Consider the following 6,111-nt stretch of genomic DNA (forward strand, 5'->3'; position numbering starts at 1 on the left):
TCCCAGTTTCTTGGGAGGCTGAGGCATGAGAATCACTTGAACTCACTTGCAGTAACCCACTGCTCTCCAGCCTGGGTGATGCAGCAAGACTGTCTAAAAAAAAAAAAAAAAGGCCCATGATGTGAGTCCCTTGCTTCAGCCGTCTCCCCTTCTCCTAGATAGTCCCCTTGACAAGAGAACTAGGAATCAACAATGTCTGTGGATCACAATAGGACTGGTCTTAACAGTAAACTGAGTGATGTACAGGCTAATGAAAAAGCCCACCTCCTCACCACCGCGTCTCCTGCACAACCTCCCCTCACACACACTCCCTCAGTGCCCTGGTCCCTGGCACTCTACAATAAAGAGTTCATCATTTTGGAGTAATCATAGCTTCCACTGGTCATTCTTGTTTTCCCATCAAGATACCCCTGAAAAGATTACACTTCCTTCATCACTCTGACCTTAGCATGGTAGTAGGCTGACAGAAGGCTTTTCTCTAGCACAAACCTGACTCCAACTTTAGGGATGCACTAGCTACCTTCTTAGAAAAAAGGAGAGTATCTCCCGCAAAGGCAGAAGGAAGCTTAGACTTGACAGCTGGACAGAAAGAGCTTCACCCCCTAATACTCACTCATGTGTGGTCATCCCCCTGTGGTTTCACTTTTCTTGGTTTCAGTTATCCATAGTTAACTGCCGTCTGAAAATACAACGCACAATAAGATACCTTGGGAGAGAGAGAGACCACATTCACATAACTTTTATTAAGTGTATTATATTATTATACATATTCTATTTTATTAGCAGTTACCGTTGTTCATCTCTGCTGTAGTATGAATGTTTGTCCAGTAAACCTCGTGTTGAAATTCGATTCCCTGTGTTGGAGGTGGGGCCTGATAGGAAGTGTTTTGTTCCTGGATGTGGACCCTTCCTGAATAGATGAATGTCCTCGCTGGGAATGGGGAAGACTGAGTTAATTCTCTCTCCATTAATTCTCTAGACAGCTGATTTTTAAAAAGAGGTTGGTCCCTCCCTCTCCTCTCTTGCTTCCTTTCTTCATGGGATCTGCATATGCCAGCTCTCTTTCTCCTTCTGCCATGAGTGGAAGCAGCCAAATAAACCTCTTTTCTTTATACATTGCCCAGCCTCATTTATTCCTTTACAGCAGCACACATGGACTAAGACAATTCTTCCTGTGCCTAATTTACAAATTAAACTTTATTATCCATATATATGCATAAGGACAAACATAGTGGACATGGCATTTGGTACTATCTGTGGTTTCAGGCACCCACTGGGGGTCGCAGAATGCATCCCCCATGCTTAAGAGGGGCTTCCTGCACTAAGAGCCAGGCCTTTTCTAGATGAGCATAGATTGGCCTGGGGCAGGGAAGATGACTCAGATTCTACTAAGTCTCGAATCTACTTGTCCATCTGAGCTCTCCTCCGTGGTGGGGAGTGGGTAGTCCTCCTCAGAAAACAAGGGCCTTCCAGAAGGCAAACTTCCAAGCTTGTTACCTGAGTCTAACCTCTTTTTTTCTTATGCCTCCCATCTAAAGTGCTAACAAATCTTATTTTCATATTGATTTACTTGGCAGAAAGTTCATTATGAAGACTGATAGGCCAGAGATTCAAGGAAAAAAAAGTCAGCCTCTTCCATTACTAATTAAAAAAAAAAATTGGTTGAGTGTGGTTGTTCACATCTATAATCCCAGCACTTTGGGAGGCTGAGGCAGGAATTATCAATTGAGGCCAGGAGTTCAAGACCAGTCTGGGCAACATAGTGAGACCCTGTCTCTACAAAAAATAAAATATTAAAAAAAATTAGAAAGAAATAAACAAATTTTAAAGGCAGAGCTGACTCTGGTGCTGAAATCATTCCTAATTCTCAGGTGACAAAGGGCCTGGATGCAGTCTGGGGACATATCAAATGAAGGTGCACGCAGGTGACACTAAAGGTCTAGGATGTTATGCTGATGTCCGCATAACTGGCTGTGACCAAGAGCGCTTCTGAGCCTCTGCAACTCTCCCATCTCAGGACCACTCAGACCCTTTGGAAGAGGAAAGGTGAGTCTTGCATCCTCTTGTATTAAACCTATTAGCGTTACTCACACAACACTATCATTCTCTTCTTATTCTGACAGGAAGGAAATCTTTGTAAAATGTGATATTTGTGGATCAGTTACTTTCTTTCTTTTTTGAGACCGCAAGTATCTTCCACCGCTTCAGCTACCTAAGCATAGGCCAAGGAGCAGGCTGGGTAAACATGGGGAGTGTTGGCTGTCCGGGCAGAGTCGGGTATTGTGATGGTGAGCCTTGGCTCCTGTTCCTTGGAGTTAAATGCTCCTATATTGTGATATTTGTTCTCGTTCCATCCTCCTGCTCTGTCAGTAATTCCTGTGCTGTGCCTGTGATAGGTGTGCAGGTCTATGACCATTTTCTGAAGTTGTTTTCTTGATCTCTCTTCCCCATTTATTGCTAATCAGTTCCAAAATCCTTCAAGATTTTCTTTGCTAGCGAGAGATGTTTACCTTGACAACCACATTTTCAGGCTATATCTCCCAAAACAGATTTACAGAGAAGGAAGACAGAGAGACCAAGGCTAGTGAAGGGCTTCTTACGCTGCTGAAGATATTTTTAAATGTCAAATCGCCAATGGACAAGCTACTAGAGAAGAAAGCCAGGAAAGAACATCAAGGAGCTTTAGGGGGGCTTGGTGGAGGCCACGGAGAACAGCAGGTGGAGGGGCAGGGCCAGGATCTGAATCCTGAAGACCTGAGCTTCCCATTCTGAAAACAGAGCTCAATAATAACCTGCCCTACTTTGGTCAGAAAGCATCATGTTAATTATTATTACTGGCACAGCCTATGGAATCATACTTCTTTTTTCTCATCTGTATGTTTACAGTGTTCTAGAAGAAAGAGTCTAATTTGATATTTATTGCCATCTTTTAAATAACAGATGATGAAAGATAATATCATATTTCAAAACTAAAAAGAGAGTGAGCTTGAGCATCATGACAACATCCAAAGCACTTATTCTATTTTACTCCTTCCCATCTCTGAGCATCCTGTGGACAGAGGGCAAGAATAATAAAAAGTAAACTATCTGACTAGATTGGACATTTTCTTAAATTGCAGTTCCAACCATGTCGCTTTCCTGCTCAAAATCCTTCAAGCTGAAATCCCTTCATACAGGGCTCAGCCTTCCCTTTCAGCTTTTTATTTTACATCCTAACTGGATGACTTTAGAGATTCCCAAGTTTACTCTGTCCTCTCCCCACTTCAAAATCCTCACCTGTCAAAACGCTGCTAATTCCTCAAGGCCCATCTCCAAATCCCTTCTTGATTCCTTCTCCTTTATATAAACTCAATCTCTTTCTGTTCCCTTAGCTTAGGGCATTTGTGGGTTTTGTGTGTGCATTTGTGTGTGTGTGTGTGTGTGTGCACGCACCTAATCCACTGGACATTATAGTAACAATTATTTGCGCCAGCTATGCCAGTGTCTGAGTGTAGGTGCCTTCCTAAGGGACAGGTGGATGTGTTCATTATTTGGCTGTCTCTTCAGTTCCTAACACTGTTGGTTGTGCAGTGTTGTCAGTATTAAATGCCTGTTTACTGAGTCCATTTGTCAAATTATAACTGAATGGGGACCTCATCCCTCCACGTACCCCACTTCAAAGTTAATAATTATCAGTTAATAACTTGGAAAGTATACGTTTCATGTTTGAAGAGTAGAATATTAATTCTGAATGGATGCATAAAACATCCTGTCATTTTTCTATTTGGAGCAGTCACCACCCTGACCCAGACGAGATCGTGACTTTTAACGCTCTGACTTTATGTTTTAATAGGCCCATCTCTTTCTATTTTAAAGTCTGAGATATTCCATATTAAAAAAAAATCTGGGACAACTAGAGAGAATTGAATTTGGGCATAATGGAAAAGGACTTGGTAAGTCCTCCTTATGCAAAATTTAACTGAATTGGAGTTATCCCAGATATCTATCAGTGTCTTTTATACTCAAAGAAACTGCCACCGACTCTGTTTCTAAATATGTGCAGCAGGAAGGCTGAAAGACCAATGTGACCAGCTGTCCTTTCTGCAGTGCATTTGAATGAAGGCTGTTCTTTCCTGAGCAGCTGTAGATGCTGTTTGCTGAGCGTGTTGCTATTTTTGATTCTGCCTTCTTCAAAAAGAAGAAAAAGGAAAGAAAGAAAGGAAAAGTCACACCATCTTTGACAGCCCCATACCCAGCTGCTCTCTGTGCACCTTCCCCGGGCTTGGGACTATAAATCAGTAAATATTCCTAGATTTTCTGTTCCATTTTCAGCTCACTTTATAGTGATTGCTACCAATTGAATCCATGGTCGTACATTTGTCTCACATCTGGATCAGCAGAGAAGTAAGCAATGTTTCAGTAGAGCCGGCTCACTGGCCACATTCCAGGGCTTCATTTTTTTGTTCCCATCTAGCAGCTTATTAATGGGTATTGGTTTCTGGGTGACACTGGTTAAACTGCCCAAAAAGATTCATGAAAGTCGAGGCGAATCTAAGTCTCCCAGCCACATGGCTGCAGGCTCCAGCGTTCTGTCAGCATTTAGACCTTCTCCAGCTTGACGCTTCACTTGACCTGGCAGCCCCTACACAGGCAAGGCCACTGTCTTGATTGATCTCTCTGCACTGTGGTCTGCTGATTGGACAACTTACCTCTTGGGAAGCAGAGTACAGTGACTGCTTCCAGATCTTTATTAGCAAAGGAAATCTCTGGCTTTCTGCAGCTGCATGTGTATCCTTTATTCCCCACAGCTCACTCCCCTCATTGTGCTGACTGGCCAATCTAACATAATTGCTTGCAGAATCCTCCTGGCTCTAGACATTTATACCTCTGGCCTACATTAATCGATGTTAGAGAACATGCATTCCTGCCCACCAAACCCTCCTGAGTCACTAGGGTACCTTCTTCAGCAGGGCCCACTGTGCCTCAGCAAAGCAGCTCAAGCCTTCCAGCTGTGACCTTCTTAGGCAGCTTCAATATTCTCCTCATCTGTCAAGGACTTCCTACAAGAAAACAAGGCCTCTCTAGTATTTCCCAGTAAACAGTGCTCAATGGAAAACATTCTAAATTATTCATATAAAATGTATAAACTGACCACAGTGTAACTGAAACAAACATACAAGATCTTCCTAAGAAAATCCTACTCCTTTGCCTCTTCATGGTGAGGTCTCTGTGGGGTAGGGGCTCATGGTGAGGTCTATGTGGGGTAGGGGCACAGGCGTGGCTAAAAAATATGTAGAAAAGTTAGGCATCCTCTTCCACCTATGGCTTTAAAATATCAGAGGCAGATTGTCTGCCTTCGAGAACCAATTTCTGTATATGCAATAGTCGTTACTAAAATATTAGTGTGCAGAAAGACATACATTTCAATCAGATTTTAGTGAGCATTTACCAATGCACTTAAATGCACTGGAGTCTAACATTGTCTTCCTGTGTTTGCCATAAGTCAAATCAATGAATTACATGTCGGCATTTCTCCTTGGAATGGTGGTAGAAAAACGTATTTCTTATATTTTGTGAACACAAATCAACTAGACTGTCATGATCACTTAGGCCAAGAAAACAAGCACTCATGTTTATTAAATGCCAGAACTATGCCGAAATGTTAATGAAGAAAGAACTGAGTCTGTACAAACAAGAATACATAGCACTGTTCTTTGAGATTAGTGTTTTTATTAGTGGAAAGTTACAATTTAGTGGGGCCATATGACTTACAACAATCATAATTTTATCAGTGAAGTAGCTGAAGCCCAAAAAGATGAAGATCGCAAAGCTAATTGTCCTTTAACCAAGTTCCTTCCTTTCAACTGCACTGCCCAAGTCAGCAAAATAGCTCTCAAATAGAAAATACAGCCAGTGTGAAGTACTCAAAATAGAAATCTGTAATCCTTATTAGGTGCTTGCCAAAATCTCAAACATATTAGATGAGTAAATGCAGTGCAAAGCCTGAAGGTGATGAAGTAACCTCTACTTTAAATCTGATCTATTTAAAAATCTGTTTTTCTCAAGGGGGGTAGGAAATTCACTAGCCAGGTGTGGTGGCTCATGCCTGTAATCTCAGCACTTTGGGAGGCC

At 42.1% G+C, this 6,111-nt stretch overlaps 1 long non-coding RNA gene across 1 annotated transcript; it reads right to left on the reverse strand.

The window, feature by feature from the left end:
• Positions 1-775: 775 nt before the first annotated feature.
• LOC117079364 lies at positions 776-5,247 on the reverse strand. The gene is made up of 3 exons (XR_004435395.1): positions 5,132-5,247; positions 4,938-5,039; positions 776-931 (listed from the first exon to the last, which is right to left on the reverse strand). It is a non-coding gene; the product is annotated as an uncharacterized LOC117079364 (long non-coding RNA).
• Between the last annotated feature and the right edge of the window lie 864 nt (positions 5,248-6,111).

Source organism: Trachypithecus francoisi, unplaced genomic scaffold (genome assembly GCF_009764315.1).
Source record: "Trachypithecus francoisi isolate TF-2019V2 unplaced genomic scaffold, Tfra_2.0 Lachesis_group7, whole genome shotgun sequence".
NCBI classification, from domain to species: domain Eukaryota; kingdom Metazoa; phylum Chordata; class Mammalia; order Primates; family Cercopithecidae; genus Trachypithecus; species Trachypithecus francoisi.